The 21,647-nt window shown below is 36.3% G+C and overlaps 1 protein-coding gene across 4 annotated transcripts in view; it reads right to left on the minus strand.

The window, feature by feature from the left end:
• EXD1 (exonuclease 3'-5' domain containing 1) overlaps positions 1 to 21,647 on the minus strand; it is a 331,232-nt gene that overhangs the window by 276,640 nt on the left and 32,945 nt on the right. The gene's annotated exons all lie outside the window — the stretch shown is intronic.

The raw sequence follows: 21,647 nt of genomic DNA on the forward strand, positions 1-21,647 counted from the left end.
AAAAGGAAAGAGATAAATATAAATGGAAAAAGATAGCATGGAGGGAAATACAGAAATAGTTATCTTAACTGTAAATGTGAATGAGATGAACTGTTACATATAACAGAAGCAGATAGCAGAATGAATCAAAAGAATCCTATAATATGTTGTTTACAAGAAACACATTTGAAGTAGAGAGATATACAAAGATTAAAGGTAAAAGGTTGGAGCAAAATATATTATGCCTTAGCAGAAGTAAAAAAATCTGATGATGCAATCCTAATCTCAGACAAAATAAAAGCAAAAAATCAATCTCATTAAAATGGATAAGGAAGGAAACCACATCTTCTTAAAAGGCACCATTGGTAATAAAACTATTTCATTACTAAACTTGTATGCATTAGGGGTATAGCAACCAGATTCTTAGAGGAAAAGTTAAGTGAATTACAAGGAGAAATAGCAAAACTTTAATAATGGGAGACCTCAATCTTCCTCTCTCAGAACTGGATAAATCTAACAACAAAGTAAACAAGAAGGAAGTTAAGAAGGTGAATGAAATCTTAGAAAATGTAGATATGATAGACCTCTGGAGAAAACTTATTGGGGCTGGAAAAGAATATACCCTTGTCTTGGCAGTACATGGCACCTTCACCAAAATTGTCCATGTACTAGGGCCCAAAAACCTTAAAATCAAATGCAGAGGGTGGAGCCAAGATGTCAGCGTGAAGGCAGCATTTCCCTGAAACTCCGATCTCCCAGACCCCAAAAAACAAAGGATGGCTCTAGCCAAAATTTAGAGGGGCAGAACCCACAGAAAGACTGCGGGTTGGAAAAAAAAGCTGTGGTGCAGCCCAGCACAGTGCAGCTCAGACCAGCCCAGCAGCCCAGAGATCACTGCCCTCAGCTTTAAGGGGTAGGGAGAGAACTCTGCTCCACCGGAATGAGTGCGAAGTGAAGAGCTTGATTGCAGAATCTGCAGGAAGAATTGGGAGAAAGCAGCCTGCACCCCCAGAGATGGTAAGAGAAGTCTGCAGAGATTTCTCTGCTCTCCCTGGGGTAGGACTCTGCTATTTTCCTACACTCAGATACAGGTTGCAATTTGGGCTTCCACACTAAATAACCAAGATGGATCTCTCCTTATAGCCCCAGGGCAGAGGGAAGTGGCGGGGGCATCTACATATCAAAGTACAGGCTAGAGAGTGTAAGACCATGGAGGAATAAAGGTCTCAGTGGGATGTCCCCCCCAAAAAAAACAACCCCAAAGCTTTGGAAGTGCTGTAAATTAGTCTTGGGCTGAGGAAATGAGTAAACAATAGAAAAAGAAGAATCTCACCATAGAGAATGACTTTAGTCCCATGGAAGATCAAAACACATACTCAGATGATTAGAAAATCAAAGCTTCTGTATCCAAAACCTCCAAGAGAAATAGAAAATGGGCTCAGACTATGGATGAGCTCAAAAAAGACTTTGAAAAGCAATTAAGGAGGTAGAGGAAAAACTAAGAAGAGAAATGAGAGCGATGCAGAAAAATCATGAAAACCAAATCAAAAGCTTGGTGAAAGATATACAAAAAAATACTGAAGAAAATAATGTTAAAAATCAGTTTAGGCCTAATGGAAAAAGCAAAACAAAAGGCAAATGAAGAGAAGAATGCCTTAAAAAGCAGAATTGGCCAGCTGGGAAAGGAGATAAAAAAACTCTCTGAAGAAACAACTCCTTCAAATGCAGAATGGAACTAAAGGAAGATGATGACTTTGCAAGAAAGCAGGAAGAAATAAAACTCTTCCAAAAAAACCACAAAAATTAGAAGAAAATATGAAATATCTCATTGGCAAACAACTGACCTCAAAAACAGATCCATAAGAAATAATTTATAAATTATTGGGCTATCTGAAAGCTACGACCAGGAGAAGAGCCTAGACTTTCAAGAAATAAGACAGGAAAATTGCCCTGAGATCCTAGAAGCAGAGGGTAAAAATACAAATCGAGAGAATTCACCAGTCACCCCCTGAAAGAGATCCCAAAAGAAACACTTCCAAGAATATTATAGCCAAATTCCAAAACTCCCAAATCAAAGAGAAAATTCTAAAAGCTGCCAGAAACAAACAATTCAACTACCGAGGCTCCATAGTCAGGATTATACAGGATCTGGCAGCATCTACATTAAGAGCTCGTAGGGATTAGAATATGATATTCTGGAAGGCAAAAGCTCTTGGTTTACAACCAAGAATCAACTACCCAGCAAAACTGAACATCCTCTTTTGGGGGGGGAAAGATGGACTTTCAATGAAACAGGTGACTTTCAAACTTTCCTATTGAAACAACAAGAGCTGAACAGAAAGTAATCTTCAAGTACAAGACTCTGGTGAACCATAGAGTGGATGGAAGAGAAGGACTAACTATGAGGAACTAAATGAGATTGAACTGTTTGTATTCCTTCATGGGAAGAAGAAGATATGAACTTTCTCATTTATAAGAGTTGTTAGAATATATAGACAGGACATAGGAAGGAGCAGAATATAATGGTATAATATAGTAAAAAGATGGAGTCAATTGGTGTTAAAGGAAAGTACTGGGAAGAAGGGAAAGGAGATGAAGAAGAAGCTAAGAAATTTCACATAAGAATCAAGAAAAAGCTTTTTCAATGGAGTGGAAAGGGGGAAGGCAAGGGGGAATGAGTGAGCCTTCATACTCATCAGAAATGGCTCAGAGAGGGGTGGCTAGGTGGTGCAGTGGATTGAGCACTGGCTCTGGAGTCAGGAGTACCTGAGTTCAAATCCGGCCTCAGACACTTCATAATTACCTAGCTGTGTGGCCTTGGGCAAGCCACTTAACCCCATCGCCTTGCAAAAACCTAAAGAAAAAAATGGCTCAGAGAGGAAATAACATATACACTTAATAGGGTGAGGAAATCTATCTTACCCTAGTGAAAACTGAGAAGAAAGAGATGGGATAAGAGAGAATGGGGGGAAGGGGGGAATAGGTGATAGAAGAGAGGGAAGACTGAAGGAGAGGGTACTCAGATAAAACACATTTTTGGACAGGGTCAGGATGAAAGAAGAGAGAGAATAGGATAAATGAGAGTGAGGAGGAATAGAGTGAAGGTACAGCTAGTAATAGCAACTGTGGAAAAATATTGAAGCAACTTTTCTGGTAGACTTAGGTTAAAGAAAGCAACTCACCCCAAAGACAGAGCCATTGGAATCTGAACACAGAATGAAGTACATTTTTTTTCCTTTCTCACTATCTTGAGGTTTCTCATCTTCTGGGATGGGGGTTATATTTACTCTTATAACAAAAGTATTGTAATAATAGTAATAAAAAAGACCCCTGAGAAATGATTGAAGGAATGGTTTCCAAAAAATCTGGAAAAGCTTGTATAAATTCATGCAGTGTAAAGTGAGCAGAAGAGGGGGGATGGAGAGAATTTGGAACTAAAAGTAAAATTAAAATTACATTATTTATAATACAGAATGATGTTGAGGGAGCAAAAAATAACAGTAAAATTTATTTTGTTAAAAAAAATACTGGAAGAAGATTATGGTAAGATCACAGAATAAGGCAGGAAACTACCTGACTCTCCCAAATTCCCACACAAATAATTTAAAATAACACCTCAAAGAACTTTAGAGTGGCAGAAAGCATAACTGCTCTCTGGCCTAAGATAACTTTGGAGGACTTCAGGGAAACTGACCAGTTTGGAATTTGGGAGTCTGGCCTGACTGATACTTGGAGAAGTTATTAAATCAACAAACAAGCCCTCCAGGCAGCTGCCTCAGCTTAAGGAACTTTGTTCCCATGGACAGTATGGGGATCAGATGACTGATGAGGGAGTTTGCAAGGCCATTGGTGCTAGTGGTGGGCTCCTGGCATTATGACTAGATGTGGTCCCAAGTTGTGACTCTGGGTAATCAGAAGCAAGCACATACTGATCACTGTAGTTGCAGGGGTGCAGGGATCCTACCAGAGAAGAATGGTTTTGGTCACAGGGCAAAGATGTGAACTAAAGCTTGCAATCACAAAAGGGACCAAAGGGAGTAAAAGCATGGAGATTACCAGAGGTCAGGTCCCCAAATAGAGCTCAGAAAATAACAGCATGAAAAATCTGAAGCCTGAGACATTATCCCCCCACACCTTATGTTAGTGCCCAAACCACTAAAAAACAAGTAAACAAAAAAGAAAGAAAGAACCTACCAAAGATAAGTATTATGGGGATAGAGAAGATCTGATATCAAACTCAAAAGATGAAGTCATAATTGCTACTTCTACCAAAACAAGTTCTTGGAGGAGTTTTAAAAATCAAATATGAAAAATTGAGGAAAAATTAGGGGAAGGTCAACAATTTGAAAAAGAAAACTAAAAACTTAAAAAAAACAGTTTCTTAAAAATTAGAATTAGGCAAACTGAACCTAATGACTCTATAAAACACCAAGAAATAATAAAAGAATGAAAAAATAAAAGAAAATGTGAAATATCTCATTAGAAAAATAATTGATCTGAAAAATAGATCAAGGAGAGAAAATATAACAATTCCTGGACTCAAAGTTATAATTTTTTTTTAGGTTTTTGCAAGGCAAATGGGGTTAAGTGGCTTGCCCAAGGCCACACAGCTAGGCAATTATTAAGTGTCTGAGGCTGGATTTGAGCCCAGGTACTCCTGACTCCAGGACTGGTGCTTTATCCACTGCACCACCTAGTCTCCCCTCAAAGTTATAATTTTTAAAAAAGAGGCTGAACAATATATACTTAAAGAAATTATTAAGATTTAGATAAAATGGGGGCAGCTAGGTGGTACAGTGGATAGAGCACCAGCCCTAGAGACAGGAGAATCTGAGTTCAAATCCGGCCTCAGACACTTAATAGTTGCCTAGCTGTGTGACCTTAGGCAAATCACTTAACCCCATTGCCTTAAATACATAAAAAAATTTAATTTTAAAAAATGATTTAGATAAAATGGAAATTAAAACCACCTGAAAGAGATCGCAAGATGAAAATTCACAAGAACATTATAGCTAAATTTCAAAGTTTTCAGATCAAGAAAATATATAAGCAACAATTTAAACACTGTGGAACTACAGGAAGGATAAGAAAAGATTTTGTAGTTTCTACTTTAAAAGACCAAAAAATATGGAACATGACATTCTGAAAAGAAAAAGGAATGAATTTGCAACCAAAAACAACTTACCCAATGAAACTGAGTGTAATCTTGCATCTTAAAAAAATGGATTTTTAATGAATTAAGGAATTCTCAAATATTTGTAGGAAATCCTTCCATATTAGTCATAATTTGTGGGGAAAAAAGATCAAAAGAAAAACATAAAAAATAATAAGTGCATACATAAATAAAACATTTAGGGTTGAGTTGAATATAATGGGATGATCCTAATAAATAAAATTTGTAGAAAGAACTAAATTGGAGAAACCTCATACAAACAAGATATGAATGGAAAAACTGTTACAGTGGAGGAGTTATACGATGGAGGGCTGTTAGTGGTAGAACTTTATTCTCATCAAAATTGTGTTAAAGAAAGAATAACTACATCTAGAAGGTTATTAAAGTTTTCTTAATCTATAGAGTGATAGGAGGGTGAGGGAATAGGATAAAGGAGGTACTCTTAGAAGGTTGTACAGATCAAAAAATAGACGGGCAAGGGGAGAAGATTAGGGAGGGAAGGATTAAACAGAAAAAAAATAGGATGGAAGGAAATATACAATTGGTAATTATAATTGTGAATGTGAATGGGATGAACTCGCCCATAAAAGGGAAATGGATAGCACAATGGATTAAAAAACAGATTCGAACAATATGCTGTTTACAAGAAACACATTTTAAAATGAAAGATACACTGACAGTAAAAATAAAGGGCTAGAATAGAATTTATTATGCTTCAGCAGATGCAAAAAAAAAAAAAACCAGGGGTAGCGATCAGACAAAATTAAAATAGCTAAGATAGATTTAATTAAAGAGATAAACAGGGAAATTACATTATAATAAAAGATACCATATATAATGAATATAAATACTAAACCTTTATATACAAAATGCTATAATACACATATTTTTAACCTTAAATAACTTCTATTTTATGAAACTACATGCAAATTTTTTAATTACATTCATCTATTTGCACATTTATGAGTTCCATATTTTTCTACCTCCTTCCCTTTCTTCCCACTTCCCCATGATGAGTAATCTGATATACATATGTACAATCATGTTTAACATATTTCCACATTACTCATGTTGTGAAAAAAACAACCAGAACAAAAGGGGAAAAAAAACATAAAACAAGTTTTAAAAAGTGAAACTATTATGTCCTGATCCACATTTAGACTCCATAGTTTTTTCACCCCTCTGGATATAGATGGAATTGTCTTTGATCACTGAATTGCTGAGAGGAGCTGTGCCCATCATAGCTAATCATCACACAGTGTGGCTGTTAATATGTACAATGTTCTCCTTGTTCTGCTCACTTCATTCAGTATCAGTTCATGTAAGTCTTTCCAGACTTTTGTGAAGTTGATCTACACATGATTTCTTGAACAGGATAACTTTATTCCATCATATTTGTTTAGCCATTCCCCAATCAATTTCCAATTCTTTGCTACTACAAAAGGAACAAACAGGTTGATTTTAGAAAAACATGGAAAGACATGAAATAATGAAGAATGAAATGAAAACCAAGAAATCATTGGATACAGTAAGAGTAAAATTGTTTGAAGAATAACTGTGAATGAATTAGTTGTTCTTAGTATTATAAATACTCAAATCAACAACAAAGGACCTGTGTAGGAACATTCTATCCACCTCCAGAGAAAGAACTTGTTTTTACATCTATCTAATTATCTGTCTATCTCTGTGTCATATAGTGGCTTTCTCTAGTGCAGGGTGGGGAGGAAGGGAGATAATTTGGATCTTAAGATAGAACAAAAAAAATTTAATTTATAAAGGAATCTGGGACAAGTATCCTGAAGATACTCCCATGGCAATTGTCTTCAAAGCTGTTAATAAAGTATTATTAACTTACTCTGGTCACACAGTCATTTCCAATTCTACCTAATAATACTATAGTTAGACTGAAATGTTCAATCTTTTTTTTTTTTTTTAGGTTTTTGGAAGGCAAATGGGGTTAAGTGGCTTGCCCAAGGCCATACAGCTGGGTAATTATTAAGTGTCTGAGACTGGATTTGAACTCAGGTACTCCTGACTCCAGGGCTGGTGCTTTATCCACTGCGCCACCTAGCCACCCCACTTTCAATCTTTCATACAAAAATAGGATGAGATCCTTTCTCAGATCCTTGATAATCAGAGAAATATAAATTAAATATAGAGTTAAAATACATAATTAAACATTGACTAATCAGTGAAGAAATGCTTATTATACTGCAGATACATTAAGAAAATCTGAGGGGTCAGAGCCAAGATGGAGATGGGGGGGGGGGGCAGAGCCAAGATGGCAACAAGAGTGAATCATGTCTTAGGTACTCTCTCATAAATCTTCGAAACTAAGGACTCTAAACTAAATTTTAGAGATAGAACCCACAGAGGGACCCAGTGAGGCAGTTCTCTTACTCAAGGTAACCTGGAAAAGAGCAGAAAAGCTCTGCTCCCTGGGGTTGGAGGGGCAGCTGCCAGAGGGGTGGCCCACCAGAGCAAAAGAACTTCAGCCTCTCGGAGGCAGCCCCAAGGCACTGGGAGCCATGGCTAGAAGCAGGGGGGAGTTTCCTGACCTACACCAGGGGAGCATCAGGCACAAATTGGGGAAACAGCTGGGGGACCTCTGCCAGAGCAAGCACGTGAAGCCCAGCCCCCAGGGCACACAGCAAGCAGCATGGCCAAGGCAGTCCAGATCCAGGAAACAGAAGCAGGCAGAGCTGATAAGCAAGAGCCCCCAGGGCATGAGCCCATTGAACCTAGGGAGGGGAATGAAGAGAGAGAGACTGCAGAGCTCTCCCCCTGGAACAGGAGTCTGGGGCTCTGACCACATTCAGATCCTGATCACAGTCTAGGCCCCCCCCATAGAACAGCAGGGCCCCCCCACCTCAGCCCCATGGCAGAGGGGGGCACTTATGGTCATTCACAGACCAGGATGGAGGACAGAGCCTCACACACTGAGATCCTTGTAGGAGTGTCCCAAAATCTCAGAAAGCACCCCAAAAACAGGCTTAGGCTGGGAAAATGAGCAAGCAGAGGAAAAAAGAGGAACACAATTGGGAAACGTTTTGCATATGAGCCCAAGAAGGATCAAAACACTCAGTCTGAAGATGAGGAAGCACAAGCTCGTGCATCTAAAGATTCCAAGAAAAACAGAAATTGGGCTCAGGCTATGACAGAACTCAGAAAAGACTTTGAAAATCAAATGAGGGAGTTAGAAGAAAAACTGGGGAAAGAAATGAGAGAGATGCAGGAAAAACATGAAAATGAAGTCAGTAGCTTAGTCAAGGAAATCCAAAAAAACACTGAAGAAAATAGCATGCTAAAAACCAGCTTAGGTCAAATGGATAAAACAGTTCAAAAAGTTATTGAGGAGAAGAATGCTTTAAAAAGCAAAACTGGCCAGATGGAAAAAGAGATAAGAAAACTCTCTGAGGAAAACAAATCTTTCAGACAAAGAATAGAACTCAGGGAGATTGATGAATTTACGAGAAATCAGGACTCAATACTTCAAAACCAAAAAAACAAAAATTTAGAAGAAAATGTGAAACATCTCATTGAAAAAACAACTGATATGGAAAACAGATTTAGGAAAGATAATTTAAAAATTATTGGAATACCTGAAAGTCATGATCAGTAAAAGAACCTTGACATCATTTTCAAAGAATTACTACAGGAAAATTACCCTGCTATCCTAGAAGCAGAGGGCAAAAATAGAAATGGAGAGAATCCACCGATCCCCCCCCGAGAAAGAGATCCCCAAAAACCAACCCCTAGGAATATTATAGCCAAGTTCCAGAACTCCCAAGTCAAAGAGAAAATATTACAAACAGCCAGAAGGACACAATTCAAATATCGTGTTGCTGCAGTCAGGATCACACAGGACTTAGCAGCAACTACATCAAAAGCTCATAGGGCTTGGAATATAATATACCGGAAGGCAAAAGAGCTTAGAATGCAACCAAGAATCAACTACCCAGCAAAACTGAATGGCCTCTTCCAGGGAAAAAGATGGACTTTCAATGAACCAGGGGAATTTCAAATGTTCCTGTTGGAATGGCCAGAGCTGAACAGAAGGTTTGATCTTCAAATACAGGACTCAGGTGAAGCATAGAGATTGGAGGAGAAGGAGAAAATATGAAGGACTTAATGATGATGAACTGCATGTATTCCTGTATAGAAAAATGACACTGATAATATTCATATGAACCTTCTCAGTTAATAGGGCAGGTAGAAGGAGCTTTTATAGTTGAAGCACAGGAGAAAGCTGAATTTGAAGATAAAATATGGTATAAAAATGGAATCAATAGAGAAAATGGAAATGTAATGGGAGAAAGAAAAAGGAGAGGGGGATAGGCCAAGATATTTCATATAATAAGATTTTTCTTTATTACAATGAGCTATTTAAATGATATGGAAGGGGGGGAAGACAAGGGGGAATGAGGGAATCTTTGCTCTCATCAGAGGTGGCTAGGAGAGGAAACAGCATATTTACTCAATGGGGTATAGCATCTGGAGTAAGGAGGGGGGGACAGGGGGAAGGGGGGGATGTGAGCGATGGAGGAGAGGATGGATCATGGGGGGAGAGTGGTCAGATATAACACATTGTCTTTTTTAACTTCTTGCAAGGGGCTGGGATTGGATGGCCTGTCTGGGACCATAGGGCCAGGTGGGTGCTGGGCCTAAGGGGTGGTATGGGGGCTCAGGGCCTCTTGGCCCCAGGACCAGGGATCTGTCTGCTGCACCACTCAGCTACCCTACAGCAGAGTCACAGTGAAAGGAGAGAGAAAATATAGTAGTACATGGTAGTGGAGAAATAGGAAAAGAGGGAGTTGCTATCAGCAATGGCAATGGTGGAAAAATATGGAAGTAATTTTTGCGATGGATTTATCACAAAGAATGTGATCCACCCACAAAAAAAAATTTAAAAAAGTTAAGCTCTTCATATAATTCTTGAACCTTAAAAGATTTCAAAGAGAGATAAGAAGCAAGCATTGACTTTGATCTAGAGGTGACCTTGCAGCCCAACTAATTGAATCTCACTCATTTGACTATAATCAGAGTCAGATTACATAGATTACATGGGCAATGAATGGCAGGTTTAGCTTTTTAACAGAAAAACTAATGATCTTTTTATGCACTCTACTGTTTCTCTCAGGGACTTTGAAAAGTGAAGATAATCCTGAAGGAATTTATTTACAGATGTGGAACTTCCAAGAGCAATGGGTCAAAGTTGGAAAGAGGCATATGTATGCTTGATGTCATAAAAAACTTCCCAACAATAAGATCCAGTGGCGGGATGAGCTGCCTGGGAAGATGGTAAATTCCCCCTTCTCTCTGGAGGACTGGTAGAGGCTTTTGACTAACCTTCTTGTATGTATTAGCTTAGATAGACACTGAAGTCTTTTCCAATTATCACTTTCAATTATTCTGAGGTCCTGTAAGTAGTTTATAGGAAATTATAAAGCAGCAGCAGCAACAAAATCAATAGATTTATCTTTCTAATTTTGTTGAATAATGATGAGTCTCATAATTAGATTTAATTCCCTAAATACTCATCTAAAGAAGCTTGATCAGTGATCAGGAAATATTCTACAGGAATTAAAGAAGTAATCATAGGTGAGCTATAAAATTCAGATTCTATAAATGAATAATAGAAAGGTGATTTTGACATATCTTTAAAAAATTTTTTTTATTTTAAGGCAATGGGGTTAAGTGACTTGCCCAAGGTCACACAGCTAGGTAATTATTAAGTGTCTTAGACCAGATTTGAACCCAGGTACTCCTGACTCCAGGACCAGTGCTCTATCCACTGCTCCACCTAGCTGTCCCTTTAAAATTTTTTTAATGTTATTTTTAAAATAAATTTTTATTTAATTTTAATTTTAATTTATTTATATTTTATTATTACTTATAATTTTTATTTTAAAAAATTTTTTGACATATTAATATAGTGAAAGGGAAATTAAGGAATGGTTCTCACAAGTAAGATGGGTGAAGTTAAATCAAATCAAAGAACATTTATTTATCAATTACTTTGTGGCAGGCATTATGCTAATCACTGAAGATACAAAGAAAAACAAAAATAGTCCTTGTCCTCAGGAAGATCAGATTCTGTTGTGTATGTGCGTGTGTGCGTGTGTGCGTGTGTGTGTGTGTGTGTGCTAAATTAGAGGTAATCTTATGGACAAAATATCCATTTAATACCAAAAGCCCTTTAACACTTGGTATCATAGATAAGGATCCTCGACATCCCCATTAGTAACCAATTTTGAATAAGTGAGAAATTATTGCTCTTTCATATTCTCATCCCCCTAAATCAGCATCCTTAACGATTCCAAAGCATAGATATGGAAGTAGAGGTAGCAGATAACACTTTGCTCTACCACTCACTCCATCCTGATTGCGAAACCCCAAAAGATAAAAAAAAAAGCATCTCACACATAGAGGTGGAAAGCTGAGGGGCCATCTTGGAAAATGCCATTTTACCACAATCTTGATAACTCCTACCCCATTGCCCCAATCTGGATTCAAATTTGGAGGCATGTGATATCCCACTCTCATCTCCAGCTGGCCATAAAGTATATCTTTTATTAAATTTCTTTTGGACAAATAAAAAAATAAAAGAAAATATGGCAAATTGCAAAAACTATAAAACTGTTTACATCTTTTAACCCAGTGTTCCCATTTCTAGGGCCTATCCCTAATAATATCAAAAGAAAACAAAGACCTTTAGAAAAATAATAACAGCAGTTTGTTTATAAATATTTGTTAAAACGTTTTTACTCTTATATATATTTCCAAGCATATCTATTTTGTTTCTCCTACCCAACCAACCCTTGCATAAATACTAAAAAAGAACCAAGGGGGGTGGAGGTTGGGGGGGAGAGGGAGGGGGAAAAGGAGAATGTCAGCAAAATCAACTGTATTTGAAGGAATATGTAATACACTACCCTATGCCCATAGTCCCTCAGCTCCTCAATGATAAGAGAGAGGTTTATTCTTTAAACTCTTGTTTAAGGCCAAACTTGGTCTATAATAGCATTTAATTTATTATTTTTGCCATTCACATTATTACAATCATTACATATGTGTGTATGTGTATGTATGTATTATTTTCCAGGTTCTGTTTACTTTACTCTGCATCAGTTCATGAGTTCCAATGTCTTGAATTCTTCACATTAATAATTTCTTATGGCAGAGAAATATTACATTCATGTATCACAATTTGTTTAGTCCTTCTCCAGTTGATGACACCTACTTGTTTCCAATTCTTGCTAACAAAAGTAAAAAGAGTCCTATTAACATTTTAGTAAATATGAAACTTTTCTTCCTCTTGGACTTTCTTGACATGCCTAGCAGTGAAATCTCTAGGTCAAAGGATATGGATATTTTAGTCCCTTTAAAAAAACTAAATTCCAAAATGCTTCTCAAAATGGCTGGATGAACTCATGGCTCCATCTTGTGGAGTTTTGTGTCCACTTTATATATATCTTCCTGAACTTTCTCTAACATTAATTATTTGCATCTTTTGAAATTTTTGTAATTTTCCTGGGTGGGATATAAGAGTTGTTTTAATTTGCATTTATCCTCTTACTAGTGTTTTGGAGCATTTTCATGTTTGCTAATAGTTTACAATTCTTTTTGAGTATTGTTTTTTTTTTTAACGTGTCCTTTCATCATTTATCCATTGTGAGGATGTTCTCAATTTTATACATTTTTGTTATTTCTCTATAAATTCTGGTTATCAAATCTTTGTTTAAGATATTTTTTCTCTATTTGATACTTTCCCTTCTTTGAAATAATTTTCTTTTCCTGCGATAGCTGTTATCAACGTTATCAATTTTTACACTTATGTGATTGCTTCTTCCTTTTTCCATAGCTGGAATAAGTAACCAGATATGATTTTCTTCTCTTTCTTCTGTGTATTTGGCTTTTCTATACAGATTGTGTATCCATTTGGAGCTTATCTAAGCCTGTTTTCTGTCATACTGCTCTTGAGTTTTCCCAGCAATTCCTATAAAATAGGAAATTTTTCCCAAAGTAGTATATGTTCTCAAGTTTATCGAACACTATCTTGAGTTTAGTTTATTCGGACATTTATTTACATGGTCAGTCCCAATGATATACTACTTTTCTATTTTTAAACTGATTCTTAGTATTTTGATAATTACTATAGCACTTTATTTTTAACTACAAAAAAATTAAAGATAACCCATATCCAATAATTAGGGTGTTGTTAAATATGGCATATAAGTGCTATTGCCTCTTCAAAATTATCCTTTCTTAAGAATACGAAGAAATATAAGACAAATGAAATGATACTGAATCAGAATATATACACATTGATAATAATCTTAAAATAAATAAAGATAATAAATCTTAAAAAACATTAGAGATCATAAGGGGACAAAGAAGTTATATATTTTGTTATTAATTTTAGTATGCACATATGCAGAAATATTTTAAGAGAGAATGGATGGTGAATGGAAGTGAGTTTGAATGACACCTAAAAATTTAACTCAAAGGTGAAAAAGAAAAATATCTAACTCTCAATAAGTGACCTTTTTTAGATTAGAAGGAAATATGAGTATAGTAATATCAACGTAGCAGAGGTTACTGAAAGGAACCCTTAATATGCTGGATCTGCAGCTCAGCATGGGCTCTGGTCCTTGCTAGGATAACACAGCAACTCCTAATTGGTTTCCATTGACTGGGGACTATCTCAGATTCCAGGAGAAAAGAATAAAACAAGGATTGCCTGATCATTCCAACTACATCAGGAATGTGATTTGTTAATATGAATGTTTGAAGATGTTTGTGTCAGGAAGCCTTATATCTCTCACAACCCTGGAGAACTTTAAGGACCATTCCTTTTTTTTAATTATATATTTTATTTGCTTTCAATTATATACAATCGTAATTTCTACCAATCATTTTTTGCAAGGATTTGAATTTTACAATTCCCTTCCACCCTTCCTTCCTTCCCCCCCTCTCCCCAAAAGAAGACAATCTGATATGGTCTTTACATTTGTTTCCATGACATGCATAGATCAAAACTGAATATGTTGAGAGAAAATATATATCCATAAGGAACAAAGAAAATATTAGAGATAGCAAAATTATGTAATACATAAGACAACTTTATTTCATGTCTTTTTTTATTTTTTAAAGATTTTATTTTGAGTTTTACAATTTTTCCCCCTCTTATTTCCCTCCCCCACCCCCCACAGAAGGCACTTGTCAGTCTTTACATTGTTTCCTTGTTACACATTGATCCAAATTGAGTGTGATGAGAGAGAAGTCATAGCCTTAAGGAAAAAACATAACATTTAAGAGATAGCAAGATCAGACAATAAGATACCAGGTTTTTTCCCTAAATTAAAAGAAATAGGGGTGGCTAGGTGGTGCAGTGGATAAAGCACTGGCCCTGGAGTCAGGAATACCTGGGTTCAAATCCAAATTCAGACACTTAATAATTACCTAGCTATGTGGCCTTGGGCAAGCCACTTAACCCCATTTGCCTTGCAAAAAAAAACCCAACAAAAAACCTAAATTAAAGGAAATAGTCCTTGGACTTTGTTCAAAACTCCACAGTTCTTTCTCAGATGATATTCTCCATTGCAGACAACCCCAAATTTTCCCTGATTGTTGCACTGATGGAATGAGCAAATCCATCTAGGTTGATCAACATCCCCATGTTACTGTTAGGTGTACAATGTTTTTCTGGTTCTGCTCATCTTACTCAGCATCAGTCCATGCAAATCCCTCCAGGCTTCCCTGAATTTCCGTCTCCGGTTTCTAATAGAACAATAGTGTTCCATGACATACATATACCACAGTTTGCTAAGCCATTCCCCAAATGAAGGACATTTACTTGATTTCTAATTCTTTGCCATCACAAACAGGGCTATGAATATTTTTGTACAAGTGATGCTTTTACCCTTTTTCATCATCTCTTCAGGGTATAGACCCAGTAGTGGTATTGCTGGATCTAAGGGTATGCACCTTTTTGTTGTCCTTTGGGCGGAGTTCCAAATTTCTCTCCAGAAAGGTTAGATGAGTTCACAGCTCCACCAACAGTGTAATAGTGTCCCAGATTTCCCACAACCCTTCCAACAAATGATCATTAGCAGATACCCTAAAATTGTACCTGATAATTTTGATTGGTATTCACTAAAAAGTAGTTTAATTTAGGTAGAATTGGCATTTTTATTAGCTCAGTCTATTCAAGAAGGACCATTCCTTTATTAAAATTATTAAAAATGCTCACACTTGAATGACCAATGGACTTTTGCATGCAATGATTCATCTTCTTGCTTTTCACTCATCTTTATAACTGTTTCTTAGGAATTACTCTTAGTAGCCAAGGTGCTTGTCTTCACTCTTAAATGATCACATTTAGCTTGTCAACTGCAAATCTAGCTCACTGGAAATGAAAAATTCTGGTCACAGAGAGCTATCTCAGCATCAATCCTAAACCTGTTATGAGACCCAGAAAGTGATACAAAGGACTATTTTGTATTGTATTCCTTTAAGTATGTGAGAATGGATCACAAAGTGAATATGAACTCAAAAAAAAATTAGCAGTGCTATCTTAAGGAGTTGAAACTTTAGGTCATTCTTGAAGATTAGTTAAATAGAACTGAGGAAGTCATTTGAGGAAGTCATTATCTAGCCAGAGGGATCAGCATAAGTAAAGTATAAAGTGAGAATGAATAAGATACATAAAGAAGCATAAAAGTTAATAATGTAAGAGCTCTAGAGTAAGGGAACTGTATGGAGAAGAAATGATAAATTATTGAATTGTGTAGATGGGATTATGGAGGGCATATTAATTTAGGGGAAATAACTTTAAGGTTCATTCTAATTCCTGATTGTTATTCCTTAAGGCTTGACACCCTTCCCATAAAATACTAGCTCTACCATGAACATGTATTATTAATAACAAAGAAACTCATTTATCCAAATTGATAGCAAAATAGAAATTAGAGAATTTATATATACACATGACAATACAGATCAAAGGTATTCTCCAGGGAAGTGAGATATCTCAGCTCAGCCAAGTGAGACATACCAGATCTCTTACCAAAGGGAAAAATTCCCTGAAGTCTCTAATGTAGCAAGCTGAAGATAGGGTCATAATGAAAACTGCCGGCTCTTCTTATGTTGACTTCTCAGAATCTTTCTCTTCCTTCAGTGACTGGAAGAGGCATTGGAATGGCCATATCTAAAAAATGGAAGCTGGAAGAATCCTGAATTTCCCTTCTCTTGCCTTACATAGGCACAGAGCATTGTTCTTTACCAATCAACAAAGACCTATACCAATGGGCTTTGGGGATAAGGTTACAGATTAATCCAACATTTGTTGATGAACCTTAAAGTTAAACAATTATATATATATATATTTCTCTTGAAGATATATTTATGTGAATATATATACTCTCTCTTTTGAAGAGGTCTAGCATCCTGAAGAGAGCATTGTACCCTCACAAGTGTATGCTATATCCCATAATGTTAAATACAGTATTTTATGTTAAGATAAATTAGGCTATGATTAATTTCATACCACATTACCCCCACTGCTCAAATAAATAGCTGTGTTTATTTATTCCCTTTTGTTTATCTTATTGCAAATTTAAAATTACTGAGTTAACACACTCACCTAGAAAGCACTATGAATTAATTTCGAAAGTGGGATTTCACAAGATGTTAGACCAAATGCTTTTCTGATATCTCAATCTAGAATAGCTTGCATTTCTCTCTGCCCACTGTTCCTGGAATTTTTAAACCAAAAACTCCCCAGAAAACCAATCAAATCAATCTGGCAAGAGCTGCTATTTATAATTCATCATTGCTGCTCAGGATTCCTTCAACCCCCAGAGGTTTTTAAATTTTTCTTTTTTAAATATTTATTCCATTATTTTAATCAATGTTGAAATCTTGGAGAATGGTGGTTTCCAAGAATACTTTTAAATTTAGCATGTTTATTTTTCTGTTCTCCTTCTTCTTTGATTGCCCTAATGCTTAGTATTTATTCAGTACCTGTAGTATATAGAGTTTTAAAGGAAACTGACTATACCATAATTTTCTGAGATTTTAAAGATATTTGTGATATATTAAACCATATACCATTGAATAACACTACTAGTAATGATAATTTTGGATTTTCTGGGTTTTTATCAATAAGTGTTTATGAAGGATATTTACTCCTCCATCCCATTATGACTAGGCCTGATTTTTCTTGCCGAAAGATAAAATTTAAACATATATTCATTGCCTTATTAACTGTTCTCCTGATAGTCATGTTTCTTGTAATCTCTTCTCTTAGACATATTAAAAAAATCTTCTCTTATTAGTATGATTATCAATACTATTTTCTCCTGAAATATTTTTCCATGTCTATAACTTTCAGTGGTTTCATATTTTCATTCTGGCTCTCTCTGGAATTTAGTTTCTTCAACATACCAAATTGAAAGCACTTACAAAATCTATTATAGAGGTCAGATCAATGGTCTATGTAGTATGATACTTCTAAAGACATAATGAGAGATACTTATGAAGGATAGGACAGTTCCCTCTGTAACATCATTATTTCTAGAGACCACTATTGACCACTATTTGGTTCTATGTACCACATATAAAGCAGTACATGTAAGCAAAGTCAATAGGATGGTGGCAGGTCTGAAAACGGTACAGCTGACAAAGGATATTTATCCTAGAGAGCAGTCTGAAAAGGGAACATGGTAACTGGCCCCAAACATTTGGAGCATTGTCCTGTGTACTAAACAATAGATTTGTGTTACTCCAGGGGGCAGAACAAAGACCAGAGTATAATAGAAAACAGTTTAGAATTAATTGAGACAAGTCACCCAACTTTTTATATTCTTTGACACCTTGAGCAAATATCTCTAAAAGATAGGAACAAAAGGGTCTCATATAGCTTTTTTATGGTAGCTAAAAAAAATTAGAAATAAAGTAGGTACTGATAAGGTGAAGGATTCTGAACAAATTGTGGTATATTCAGTTGGTGAGCATTTATTAAGTCTCTTCAATGTGGTTTACATTTGACCTATAACATCTTCTGCCAAAGAAATGCCAGTGACTTCCTATTGTTTCTAGGATAAAGTATAAATTCCTATTCCGTATTTGAAGCCCTGTTCTGTCTGTACTCCTCCTACCTTTCCAGACTTATTATACACTATTCCCCTTCATGAAATTTACATTTCCAGCCAAATTGAATCACTTATTATTCTAATAAAAATATTTCATATCTGACCTCTGTCCCTTTGCACAGACTGCCCTCCATGCCTCAGAAACAGTCCTAATCTCTGTCTCTTAGATCTCTAGCTTCCAATATGAGGCCTATCCTGGTTTGCCCAGTGACTAGTGCCCTTAATTACTTTATCCTAAATGACTTTCCAGACATTATTTTTCCTTGTGTACAAATTATTTTTCTCCAATAATATCTGAGTTCTTTGAGGGCAGAGACTATTCCTCTTTTTAATCTTTGTTTGAGGAATATTTGTTTAATGAATTAAAAAAGACTCATATGAGGAATTCAGACATTTTAAATGATAATGCAAAGAATGCAGAATCAAAAGTCTATAATATATGTGTAAGTATGATCACTATAAAAATGTAAATGAAACAATAATAGGGCATGTGAATTTAGATGTAATGGTGAAATGTAAAGGACAATCTTGGTTTTAGAAGCTAATGAAAACCATTTCTCTCCTCTTGGTAGAGAGGTGGGAGTCTAACAGGTATGGAATGCTGCACATTCTGTCAGGAATAGTCATTGTATTTGTTGGTTTTGTTGAACTCTTTTTGTTGGAAGAGAGGGTTCTGTGAGGAAAGGGATTGTGCTATAAAAAACAAAGAACAGCAATGACAATTTTCAAAATTAAAATATTGATTAAAAATAGTAGTGAGGTCCCAGTTACTAGAAGTATTTATACAGAATTCAGATAACCAATTATGAGAGATGTTGTAAAAAGAATACTTTACATTGAGTGATAAATTGTTCTAGAGAGGTCTTTAAGTTTAGTCTCAACTCTAAAATTTATAATTAATACTATTTGACTGTAACATTTGGAATTTGTCTAGAACCACAATATGTTGTCATTTAAATGCACTGAAGAAATAAGCATAATCTAAGGTTCATTTTAAGAAAGCCTTGATATATTTTTCATAGAGGAATAGATTTTTTGAAAAAGGTCATTTAAGGGTGGCTAGGTAGCACAGTGGATAGAGCACTGGCTATGGAATCAGGAGTACCTGAGTTCAAATCCGACCTCAGACACTTAATAATTACCTAGCTATGTGGCCTTGAGCAAGCCACTTACCCCCATTGCCTTATAAAAATAAAAAACCTAAAAATAAGTCATTTAATGATGTCTTCAGGTTTTTGTCACCATAGTTATCACCAGTATCCCCTATCTCTCCCCCTCCCAGAGAGCTATACCATATAATATTTTTTAGACAAAAAGAAAATGAGGGGGGCAATTAACACAACAGTTGAACACAATGCAATAAGTCCAAAAACATATACAATTCCTAATCCTGTGAACTTCTCATCTCTATGAAGGGAATAAGAATTGGGGGTGTCATCTCATATCTTGACTCATATTTATTCTATCATTTTCTATTTTCACATTTGATTTGGGGGTATGATCATTCTTTTTTTTTAATTTTTTTTAGGTTTTTTTGCAAGTCAGTGGGGTTAAGTGGCTTGTCCAAGGCCACACAGTAATTATTAAGTGTCTGAGGCCAGATTTGAACTCAGGTACTCCAGGGCAGGTGCTCTATCCACTGTACCACCTAGCTACCCTGGTATGATCATTCTTACAATTTACATTACTATAGTTATTGTGCATACTGCTTTTCCATCTGTTTACTTTACCATGTTTCAATTCATCAAGATCTTCCCATGCTTCTCTGCATTTAACACATCATTTCTTACAGCATAGTAATATTCTATTACATTCACGTACCAGTTTGGTTATCCTCTCCCTCCAATGAAAATCTATTTTGTTTCCAATTTTTTATTAACACAAAAAGTGCTACTATCAATATTTTTGTGTATATATATATGGACTTTATGATTGATGGATTTGGGGGTGTATAAACCCAGTAATAAAGTCTCTGGCTCATAGGAGAAGCATATTTTTCATTTTATTTGCATAATTCCAAATTGTTTTCGAAAATAGTTGTGCCATTTTACAATTCTATTAACAATATTTTAGTGTGCCTATTACTCCACAATCTTTCCCACATTAATTCTTACCATTTTTGTCATCTTTGTCAATTTTCAGGGTGTGAAATAAAGCCTCAGGACTTCAAGTTTCTCTGTTATTATTAGTGATCTGGCCCATTCCTCCATGTGGTTGTGGATACTTTTCGCTTCTTTTGAGAACTGTTTGTTCCTATCCTTTGACCATTTAACTCAATGACAGTTAATTGAGTGTGTGATTTCTTTATACCAACACTTATCAAAGAAATTTGATACAAAGACTTTTTTCCACATTTGGCTGTTTCCCTTTTCATCCAAGATGTTTTAATCTTCCCTATGTAGTATATCAATTTAATGAAATCATTTATTTTGTTTTGTAATTACTTTTATTTGGTAAAGAATACATATCCTAGGGGCAGAGCCAAGATGACTGCACAAAGGCAGGAATTCCCAGAAACTTGTTCCCCAAAAAACTCCAAAAGCTGTCAAATTATGACTCTAGCTAATATTTTGAGGGGCAAAACCCACAGAAAGACTGAGTGATGCAATTTCCCAGTTCAAAACAACTTAGAAGTTCTGCAGGAAAGGTCTGTTTCACTGGGACCAGGGGTTGGAAAGAGCCAAAGCACAGTGCAGTCTGACTAGTGCAAACAAACTCCAGTCTTCTAGGAACAGCCTGTGCCATGTCTGGGTCCCTGGGGGTGCCTGGTCCATGGCAGGAGGGAGGTTTCCAGACCTGTTGACCCAGGAATCACTGGGGACAGCTTGAAGGGGTGGTGAGAGAACTCTGCCACACCAGAGTGAGTGAGAGCAGAGCACCGGCCTCAAAGTAGCCCTGTGGTGAGAATGTGCCTACTACAACAGCCAAGTAGGGCCCCTCCTCACAGTTCCAGGGCAGAGGGGAGCACCTGTGGTCATCTACATATCAGAGCACAGGCAAGAGAGCAGTCAGATCTTCTCATAAGACCTCGGAGGAATTAAGATCCCCATAGGGATCCCCATAGGGATGCTAAAAACCCTCCAGGGGCAATTAAGCGACACAGAACACTGGCCTTGGAGTCAGGAGGAACTGAGTGTAAATCTAGCCTCAGATATTTGATAATTATCTTGGGCATGGGGCAGCTAGGTGGCGCAGTGGATAAGAGCACTGGCCTTGGAGTCAGGAGTACCTGGGTTCAAATTTGGTCTCAGACACTTAATAATTGCCTAGCTGTGTGGCCTTGGGCAAGCCACTTAACCCCATTTGCCTTACAAAAACCTAATAAATAAATGAATGAA

This window comes from Macrotis lagotis, chromosome 4 (assembly GCF_037893015.1).
Source record: "Macrotis lagotis isolate mMagLag1 chromosome 4, bilby.v1.9.chrom.fasta, whole genome shotgun sequence".
In the NCBI taxonomy this organism is placed as follows: Eukaryota; Metazoa; Chordata; class Mammalia; order Peramelemorphia; family Peramelidae; genus Macrotis; species Macrotis lagotis.